Here is a 10,415-nt window from a genome sequence, read left to right as displayed (position 1 = left end):
TGTAAAAGACTTGCAATCAAACGCAACTCGAAAAATCGTTTGCAATTGGACTTTCAACCAATCAAAAACGCGCAGTGGAGAGTTGCGACATACTGATACAGTATTTTGAAGAGGGCATGGAGCTTTACATTCTTGTCGAAATCTCTGTCGAAATGGTTTTCGAGACCTCTTTATCTTTCTTCTCATGATTTTTCTTACAGCATTGCATGGTTTGGGCCAGATATTTCTTGAACTGCGGAGCGGAGAGCGCGTAGACGAACGGATCAAGTACGCAATTAAGTTGCTCAAGCGTAATGAATGACAGAAGCAGTATCATGTCCTCGAACCAGCGCACACTTTTCCATCCGGTCAAGAACTTGTGGAGCACGAACGTCGAACGTGGCGCGCGGAACAGAAAGAATATCAACAGAATCGCCAACACCATCCGGGTCATTTTGGCGTGCGACGCGGGTCGTGCTGCGCGCGTCGCCGCGTGCTGCTTTTTGCGGAAAGTGTTGCCTACGACGCGGCAGAGAATCCGCGTGTAGCAGAAGAAGAGAAGGAGAGATGGGAATAGAAACATGATGCTGTATATGTATATCTGTAGGCTGATGTCCAATGCCGTAGTCGGGTTGCAGACTTGAAAGTATGATGGTATGTGTAGAAGAAAGGACACTGCGAAGAAAAAGAAATAGAGAGGAATAAGAAAAGGATCATGATAAAGCTGGTTAAAATAATACAGTCCAAAGAAATAGGAGTTCAAATTTGAACCCTTGGGGTTGGTACAATAGCAGCATCCCAACAATTAATTTTTTCTACATTTTTGCACCTTTAAATATACAGTGTGCGACATTAAGCGCAGAGATAGATGAGCCATGTAATAAAGGTGCAAATTTAAACCAAACTTAATATTATCGTCAAGTATTATGAACCTTAAACGGTGAAAAGTTGCACCTTGCACACGAGTGTTGATTGGAGCAAGTAGTAATGATAAAATTGCTCCAAAACCTGCTAACATTGCGGTGCAAAAAATACTAGTGTGCAGAAATATTATTCAATTACTAGTCGTATATATCAACGATTTTTAGCTACCAGGGCCGGCTCTACAGGGAGGGGGGGGGGGCGGTTGGGGAGCAGTGAGGGTAGTCGACCCAATATATATATATATATATATATATAAGGAGGCCTAGTAGGAGGAAGGGGAGAGACAAGGGGAAAATAAAGAAAAGGGTAAGAAAATCTAAAGATCTAAAGGAGAAGTCTGTGTCTCTTTAATAGGTTTACACCCCTATTATTCAAGGTCAAGTCCACCTCAGAAAAATGTTGATTTGAATCAATAGAGACAAATCAGACAAGCATTATGCTGACAATTTCATCAAAATCGGATGTAAATTAACAAAGTTGTGACATTTTAAAGGTTCGTTTAATTTTCCCAAAATATGCACAGTCAAGTTAGCCACATGCAAATGAGAGAATCAATGATGTCCCTCACTCACTATTTCTTTTGTTTTTTATTGTTGAATTATGCAATATTTCAATGTTCAGTGAGAAATAAAACTTTGTTTCACAGGACAATGAGGAGAAAATTAGAATATTTCATATAATAAAGTACAAACGAAATAGTGAGTGATGTCATCAATTCCCTCATTTGCATACCGACTGGGATGTGCATATACCTATTCTGTGAAATTAAGAGAAACTTTAAAATGTCCTAACTTTCTTATTTTACATCCGATTTTGATGACATTTTCAGTGTTATGGTTGTTCGATTTTTCTCTTTTTATTCAAATCAAACTTTTGTTGGGGTGGACTTTACCTTTCAATTAAAACAATGACATCACTTTCAGTCATCTTGCGCATCCCCCCCCCTCACGTTTACACTAGCGCCGCATCTATTGTTTTTACTATAGTGACCTACATGTATAGTCACCAATTACATCATATTTCGTTATTAAATTCGAATTCCTTAGGCAGGGCCCTGGGAAAGATTTTTACAGGGTTGCTGATGTTATTAAGCAAAAGATAAAGGGGGATCGCTACAAAATAAGTTTTATTTTTGGCTCCGAGAAATATGACAGCCAAAAAAATGAGAGAAAAGGGGTTCACTGTAAAATTCGACAAGCCCCATATTCCAAGGGGTGCTGCGTATGGAAAATAACACACACAGCACCCGGCTCCCCAGGGCCATGTCTCTGACCCTATTCATGTTTTTTCTACAGTATTTTAGAGTATTCATAGAGATATTAGCAGATGATTGACTTAAAAACAAATAGGCTTATTACCAGTAAGGCGTATTTTGCTCGGTACTTGGGTGACTTTGGAATTATTCATGAAGAAATAAGAGTATTACTGTCGGTAGAAATATGCTGCATTAACCTTTTTGTGGACTTAGTAATGCCAAATTCTGAGCATTATTTTAACTCGGAATAAAGGTTTATAATATTTATGAACACTTTATTCATTCATGTAGATCTAGGGATCCACAGTAATGGATCTCTTTTCATCTTTGGCGCCGCCGGTAGAGAGAGATTAAAAAGGTAATACATTTTGCAGTTTGTTGACGCTATAATTAACTTTGGGTGACATCAAAGGGATTTATGCAGTGATGCTATATCCGCCGGGCCATGTTCCGATCATACACATTAAACTTTTTAAGAATCATACGCAATATGATTTTCAACCAAAAGTTGCGCATTCGGAAGTTGCACTTTCCTTTTCTTCTTCTCCTCCTTCTTTCTTCTTCTTCTTCTTATTCCTCTTCTTCTTCGTCGTCGTCTCCTCCTCCTCCTCTTCTTCGTATTTTCATTCTTCTTCTTGCATGGCTTGTTGTTGTTCTTCTTCCTCTTGTTCTTCTTCTTTTCTTCTTCTCTTTCTTTCTTTCTTCTTATTCTTGATGAAGAAAATGATGATACTACTACTACTTCTAACCACTACTACTACTACTGATGATGATAAAAATAATAATAATTGTAGTTATAATAATAGCGATATTAACAATAAACAAGTGGAACGCCTCTGGCAGTCTCGCCTGCATTACGCGATTTAATACAGCAGCAGTGCTTACTTTGAAAACTACTATAAAATAATCATTCACGAAAACACCATTCATATAATGACATAATACCACGTTCATTGACCATAAATGACATTTGAACGGTGACTTAAGACTTGTCAACTACACCCATGTCCACATTTCATTCACTCTATCCATAAACTTTCAAAGTTATGATGGCAATTCAACAATTACCCCAACATGGCCTAAGTTTATTGACCTTAACTGAACTTTGGCCTTGGTTTTGTGACCTGAAACTCACAGGGGATGTTCAGTGATACTTGATTACTCTTATATCCCAAGTTTTATGAACTAGATCCATAAACTTTCAGAGTTAGGATGGTAATTCAACAAATACCCCCAACACGGCCAAAGTTTATTGACCTTTAATGACCTTTGACCATGGTCATGTGACCTAAAACTCGTACAGGGTGTTCAGTGATACTTGATTACTTTTATGTCCAAGTTTTATGAACTAGATCCATAAACTTTTAGTTAGGATGGAAATTTAACAAATACCCCCAACACGGCCAAAGTTCATTGACCTTAAATGACCATTGACCATGGTCATGTGACCTGAAACTCGCACAGGATATTCAGTGGTACTTGATTAACCTAATGTCCAAGTTTCATGAGCTAGATCCATAAATTTTCAAAGTTACGATGGTAATTCAACAAATACCCCCAACTTGGCCAAAGTTCATTGACCCTAAATGACCTTTGACCTTGGTCATGTGACCTGAAACTCAGGCAGGATGTTTACTCATACTTGATTAACCTTATGTCCAACTTTCATGAACTAGATCCATAAATTTTCAAAGTTATGATAGTAATTCAACAAATACCCCCAACTTGACCAAAGTTCATTGACCCTAAATGACCTTTGGCCTTGATCACATGACCTGAAACTCGAGCAGGATGTTCACTAATACTTGATTAACCTTGTGTTTAAGTTTCATGAACTAGGTCCATATACTTTCTAAGTTATGTCATTTCAAAAACTTAACCTTAGGTTAAGATTTGATGTTGACGCCGCCGTCGGAAAAGCGGCGCCAATAGTCTCGCTCTGCTATGCAGGCGAGACAAAAATTATTGCACTACTATACTGCTGCTGCTGCTGCTACTTCTTCTACTACTACTACTAATAATAATAATGATAATAATAATAATTATAGTGATCATCATAATTCTTATTTACGTAGAGTAGCTTATTCATCTTGATTAACTGTTCTCCCGGCTCGCCCTACATTATGAACATTTCCCTGACAAGAGGTCAGAAGATTCCACTTTGTTAATCTTTGGTATGAGTCGGCTGGGGATCGAACCCACGACCTTCATGAGGCAGGCACTCTGCCACTGGGCCACCATAGTCAATGACCCGTATTCTGAAGTCAGGTTTAAATTAAACCCTAGTTTAAAGTTGTGGTTTAAGTATGGAGAACCTATTGGGGCACAAATCCATAACAGTACAAATCCAATTAATTAACTCATATGACACTGAATTTGTTCATAATTGTCTGGGAATGATAACTGAAATATTTTGAAATATGTTTCCTCATAATGAAAGTAAAAGGAATAACAAAAATAATAAAAATAAGAAATATACAATATAAACTCTTGTTTTTTATTTTGGCTCACCATAATTTTAGCACAGAGTAAGACCGTAGTCTAAGTTAAACCCGACTTCAGAATACGGGCCAATTGGACAGTTGTAGCTCATTACCTTATAATGGCCCTTTATCACCAATTAATTAAAAATAAGAATGCGGCAGCATTAGGTTATGTCTTTGAAACATCTTTGTATTGATATTTTAAATTATCATTATTATAATTTTAAAGCAAAACAAAATGAAACAAGTTTCAGTACCCGGTCATTTATAAAATCCTGAATTCACCTCCCGGTGCATGGCAATCTATAATTCAATTGCGTTTAACTCCCTTACAAAATGTAATCGAGGCCGGTCATGAGGCCACATTTTGCTGGCTTTGGATTCGGCCTCAGCCCGAATCACGTGTACAAATTTTAGAGTCTAGACTTCAGGAGGTTTTCTCTGGCGGTCTAGTGAATCGCAAGTATCAGCCTCGGCTACATCTCTGCCCCGTAAAGCCCGTCTCACATGCGATTCGTTGCGATCCGAATTTCAAATGAATTGTGATAACATTTGATATGGATATTCCAACTAATAAAATATTACGGATCAGAGTTCAGAATAGTGGTAGGACTACTGAAATCGAAATTCAGTCCAGTTAGAGCCTCCTTGAATGAATAAAAACAATTTCAATTCCAAAGCGTAATGACGTCATCATCGGCTGCGACTTGAAGCCGATTTGGACTTTACTCCGACCATAGGGTTTCCGCAAAGTAAAAATATGATTTTAGTTTTCCTAACAATAAGCCAGTTCACGGTTAGCTCATGATCAACTTTTCTCAAATGACTTTTGTGATTTTTCATTAGGATTAGCACTATCATTTTCAAATGTAGATGTTGCGTAAGCTTTACCGGTAGTGTATTCAAATTATAAGAACAAAAGGCATTGTATAGACCAGGTGACTAGAATAGTACATCAGGGATAAAGTTTGAAAATCTGTTATATTGTCTGCCTTTGGCACATTTGTTTAGGCTACTATCAAATACTAGTACCAGTGATTATGAAGGCTCTATTTATTACTCTTCAGCTTGGATGTGACAAAATGAATATTTGAAAGGAATACATGAATAATCATCAAATCACAAATGCCTATGTCAGTGAATTTGAAAGCCACCTTCATGGTTTATCTCAAACGACCTTTTTCTGCTCGTGCGCAGTTTACAACCGTAAGTCTTATCTGCCAAAATGTAAAGAAAATAATCTACTTCTTGGAACTTTCAAATTCAATGCAAAATGCGATTTCTTGAAAAATCGCGTCGCACCGGATAGCACAGTGTGAGACGGGCTTATTAATGTAGCCGGATTGGAAAAAAATGTGAGCGTATTAAACTTACGGAGCCAACTGAAGCAGATTACGGATGCGATGCGGGCGGTATTCCAACGGTTGATGGATCTTAGCGGGTTGATTATGGCATCGTATCGGGTGAAAGTGAGGAGGATGACAGAACTGCAGGAAATTTGATACGCCACCTGTTTAAATGGGAGGGAAAAAACTGAATGAAATAAATATGTCATTGTGGTCAAATTGTGTAAGAACTAAGGTAGCGCTGGGCCCCGTCTTACAAAGAGTTACGATTGATCCGATCAATCTCAAGTATATAGAAATCCAACAAAGTCATAATTTTCTCTTTCGGAAATTTGTTTGATGTCCTTTGAAAACAAAAAAGAAGCATACTGAATTTTCAAGAAAAACAGATAATGCATGGATAATTATAGATTATCTCTAGTAATTATCTTGACCATGTATTTTAGATGTTGACGTTGCTGGCTTTCCATAGTTGCAATCAATCAGATCAATCGCAACTCTTTGTTAGACGAGCCCCAGGATTACTTGATATGAAGATGAAGAGGCGATCGATGGAGGGGGAAGTCTGGCAAGGTTACCCGAACTTTAACTTTCTTTTCTTGCTTAGTGAATAATACAATAGAATGGGCATTTTATAGTTCGAAGGCAAACCAGACTCTAAACATTGCTTTTCTGTCTCCATTCGTATTTCTTCTTAATTCGCCTTTCTATTAGTCCTAGGCCTACTTAAAAAAAAAAAATCATAATTCTATGACTTGGCGGGGCGATCGGCTCCTCCCTCTCCAAGTGCCTGTTCAGCTCCTGTGTATCTCCCAAGGACCCTGCATCGGCTTTGAAAATGGGAGGGGGTGATCATGCCAACAACAAAAAACACGCAATTGAAAAAAAAAACGGATGGTGATTTTTACTTTTTTTTGTGCAAGGTTATTGAAAGGGGGGACTGAAGCCCCACAGCCCCTCCCTCTTTCAAAGGCTCCTACTACCTACTTCCTACAAGTTCCGCCTTAGCAGCCCCGCTATTCCAACCGGTTTGTAAGATAATATCTTGATAGGAAAACAACAGAAAAGTTAGTACATGCCTTCATCTTAAGTCACTTAGATAATAATAATAGTTTACTATTCGGAATACAGGAATCGCTTCTTGATAAATTGCAACACATCCAAAATTCTGCTGCAAGACTTATAACTCGAAAAGGAAAATTTGAACACATCACCCCCATCTTATCTGACCTTCACTGGCTACCCATTCGATCAAGGATCAAATATAAACTTCTCATATTAACATTCAAATGTATTCATGGTATTGCCCCTGCTTATCTTCAAGAACTTGTCCAGATTCATAAACCCAAGCGTAATCTTCGTTCTGGCTCACAAAATCTTCTCTCTGAAATTACCGTCAAGACCAAATCATATGGAGATCGGGCTTTCCAGAAAGCTGCACCAGCACTATGGAATTCTCTACCACCGACAATAAGAAATATTACCCAGCTTGAGAAATTCAAAGTTCAATTAAAAACCCACCTCTTTCAGAATGTTTGATTTAGTCACTCGCGCATAGAGACCTGTACATGTAGGTGTTATGCGTATTTAAGAAATGTACTATTATTATTATTATTATTATAATTGTCACTGTTTGTAAGTAGAAATTTGCAATATAAATTATGTTTTATTGCTTTTATCAAGATGTGCAAAATCAAACGTTGGAAATGGAAATTGAATGAAAAACTTTCCATCTCAATAGGTCCTACCAACTACAACAACAACCTAAAAGAGTGGAATATTTATTCAATCAAAGTAGTTTGAAGTGGATAAACTTTCGAATACAGTGCACAATTTATTTCTGAAATTCGGAAGAAAAAGGGTGTCAGCGAGATTTATTTGACACTTTAACCATGGAGGTAGAAAGAAACGAAATTTGTAATACATTTCGTAGAGACCTGCATTACGAGTTGCCCGAGAATGTTTAGGGGATCGTTTCATGAAGGACTTGTCAGACGTTTTATCCGACAGTTACCATAGTAACAGTGCTTCTCAGTCAATCAAAATCAAGGAAAGATGTCAGATTTGACAACTTGTCAGACATAAATAATGATAAAACACTCTCCTGAAGTCATAACATAAAAAATATAAGAATATAATAATGTTTGTCCTTCTCAGTGTAAGATATAGATAATGCAATATTTTGATAAAAGATGTAGGCATTTTTCGTGAATAGGGGGATAAAGGGGGGCGTCATGGTCTAGTGACTATGACTCTCGTCTTTCAATCTGAGGGACGTGGGTTCGATTCCAAGCCATGGCCTGTTTTACTTCAGCAAGAAGTTTATCCACATTGTACTGCATTTGACCCAGGTGAGGTGAATAGGTACCTGGCCCGGGGGGCCACTTCCATTCACGAGTGGATACCATGCGCGACCATGGGGTCTCGAAAAGCACCCTAAAAACGTAATTTCCATATTCTGAAAATGCACCCCTTAACAAGTATTGGCGTGTGAAACCCTACCCTTAACAAGTATTGGAAACAAAACGATCCTCTTGGCAAATATTCCCTGAAATGAACCCCTAAACCCCTACAGGAATGTTTTTATTGTTACGGGTCCTTCGGTCGTCGGCTTTACCTTATTTGGTTTAGTACGACCCCAACTTCTACATCTCGCGCAAATCGGACTCTAAACACGAAGTGTTGGGGGCAAAAAGGACATCCTTTATAAAACATTTTAATTTTGTTTTATCATCCCCGCAAATTCGACCCTATAAACACGTAATTTTCCTAGCGAAATAGATACCCTTTTTTCATTATTTTTGTGTTTTTGACACCCTTATCACGTTACGTACGTAACGTGCCCTATCGTGAAAAAGACATCCTTTTTACGTGTTTTTTTGGTCGCGCATGGTATCCACTCGTCAATGTAAGTGCCCCCCCCCCCCCCCGGGGGTACCTGGTAGGAATTTATTCCTTGAAACTCAGCGCGCGTAACAGCAGCTGCTCTGCTGGAGCCAGGGTATTATGCTGTATTACTGTAGCGCGCTTAGAGACTTGTGAGAAAGTAAGTGTTAAGCGCTATATAAGCTAGTATAATTATTATTAGTATTATTTTCATTATTAAGTCCTTACCCTCTTGGCTCTTTCTATCAAACATGGTGGACAAGGGCGGAAAAGACAAGGAGAAGGACAGTGTGATGCGTGAGCTGCGAATCTTCAAGCTCTGCCTCAGCACATGCGTTGGTGAGAGTGGTGCGTGATAGACTCACCCGCGCTGCAAAGGTTTTGGAAGCCCTGACCGGACAATCGCCGGTCTTCTCCAAAGTTCGCTACACTGTGCAACCATTTGGCATCCGTTGGAATTGAAAAGATCGATGTGCATTGCACCCTTCGATCACGGTCCAAAGGCTGAAGAAATCCTGGAGAAGGGATTGAAGGTCAGGCAGTACACTGTAAAAACTGTGGTGTTAAAACTGACACCAGTTGGTATTAATAGAGGATCACACCCTCTGGTGTTAAAATTACACCCTAGAGATTGAATATAACACCAAAGAGTGTACATGTAACAACCAAAGGTGTTGTAATAACACCTATAGCAGCTAAACTAACACTGTCATTTTAACACCGGTGTAAAATAACTGGTGTGGTCCTCTATTTACACCGGTTAACACCGCAGTTTTTGCTGTGTATAACTTGCGCAAGGGCAACTTTGGCGTTGGTATCTAGGAACTTATCGCTCTTGGAATCAAGACACCCCAGCACTGGAATCTATGGTATGGACTTCTTCGTTGTCCTTGGGCGACCTGGGTTCAGTGTGGCCACAAGAGGCACAGGAAAGGACGTGTTGGCAGAACCCACCGTGTCAACTACAAGGAAGCCATGGCCATGAAATGGTTCCAGCAGAAACACAATGAAATCCTCCTCCCTGGTTAAAGGCACTCACTTCCAGCCTACACTGTTGGAGAATTTATCTTTAAAAAAGAAGTTCCTACAGCAGAGTCTCGAGAACACCTGTAATCTTACCAGATTGCGCAATCTTACATTTTACCGTGTAAAATTACATGAAATTGGTATTTGGTGTATGGAACCTTACATATTTCCTTAAATAAAACACACTTTTCCTTTTTGCCAGACCTTAATAATTCTGTTATTGCTTTCTGCAAAATCTTTGGGGGTTTTCCCGTAAAATTTTGGTTTTTAAACAATGTATCATCAGCACACACACGATATACCTCTCAAACTCACCAATGACCGAACACCTGACCAGGAGCCATAGGGCCACTAGCTCTCAATTCATCAGTATCTGTCTCTCAATACAATGCCGCCATGCCAGATACGTACTCTGTGTTCAATAAAAGACTCGCGAGCAACCAACAACAAAAAAGTTCCAACCTTATTATGCAAGTGAAGTCATTTTCCTGCAACATGAAGCAAAACCCTTAACCA

At 38.9% G+C, this 10,415-nt stretch overlaps 1 pseudogene; it reads left to right on the top strand.

Moving 5' to 3' along the window:
* The first annotated feature begins 9,124 nt into the window (after positions 1 to 9,124).
* Positions 9,125 to 9,902, top strand: LOC135154420 (large ribosomal subunit protein uL5-like; annotated as a pseudogene).
* The last annotated feature ends 513 nt before the right edge of the window (positions 9,903 to 10,415 follow it).

Source organism: Lytechinus pictus, chromosome 6, assembly GCF_037042905.1.
Source record: "Lytechinus pictus isolate F3 Inbred chromosome 6, Lp3.0, whole genome shotgun sequence".
Taxonomy (NCBI): Eukaryota; Metazoa; Echinodermata; class Echinoidea; order Temnopleuroida; family Toxopneustidae; genus Lytechinus; species Lytechinus pictus.
This window is presented reverse-complemented; position numbering and strand designations above follow the sequence as displayed.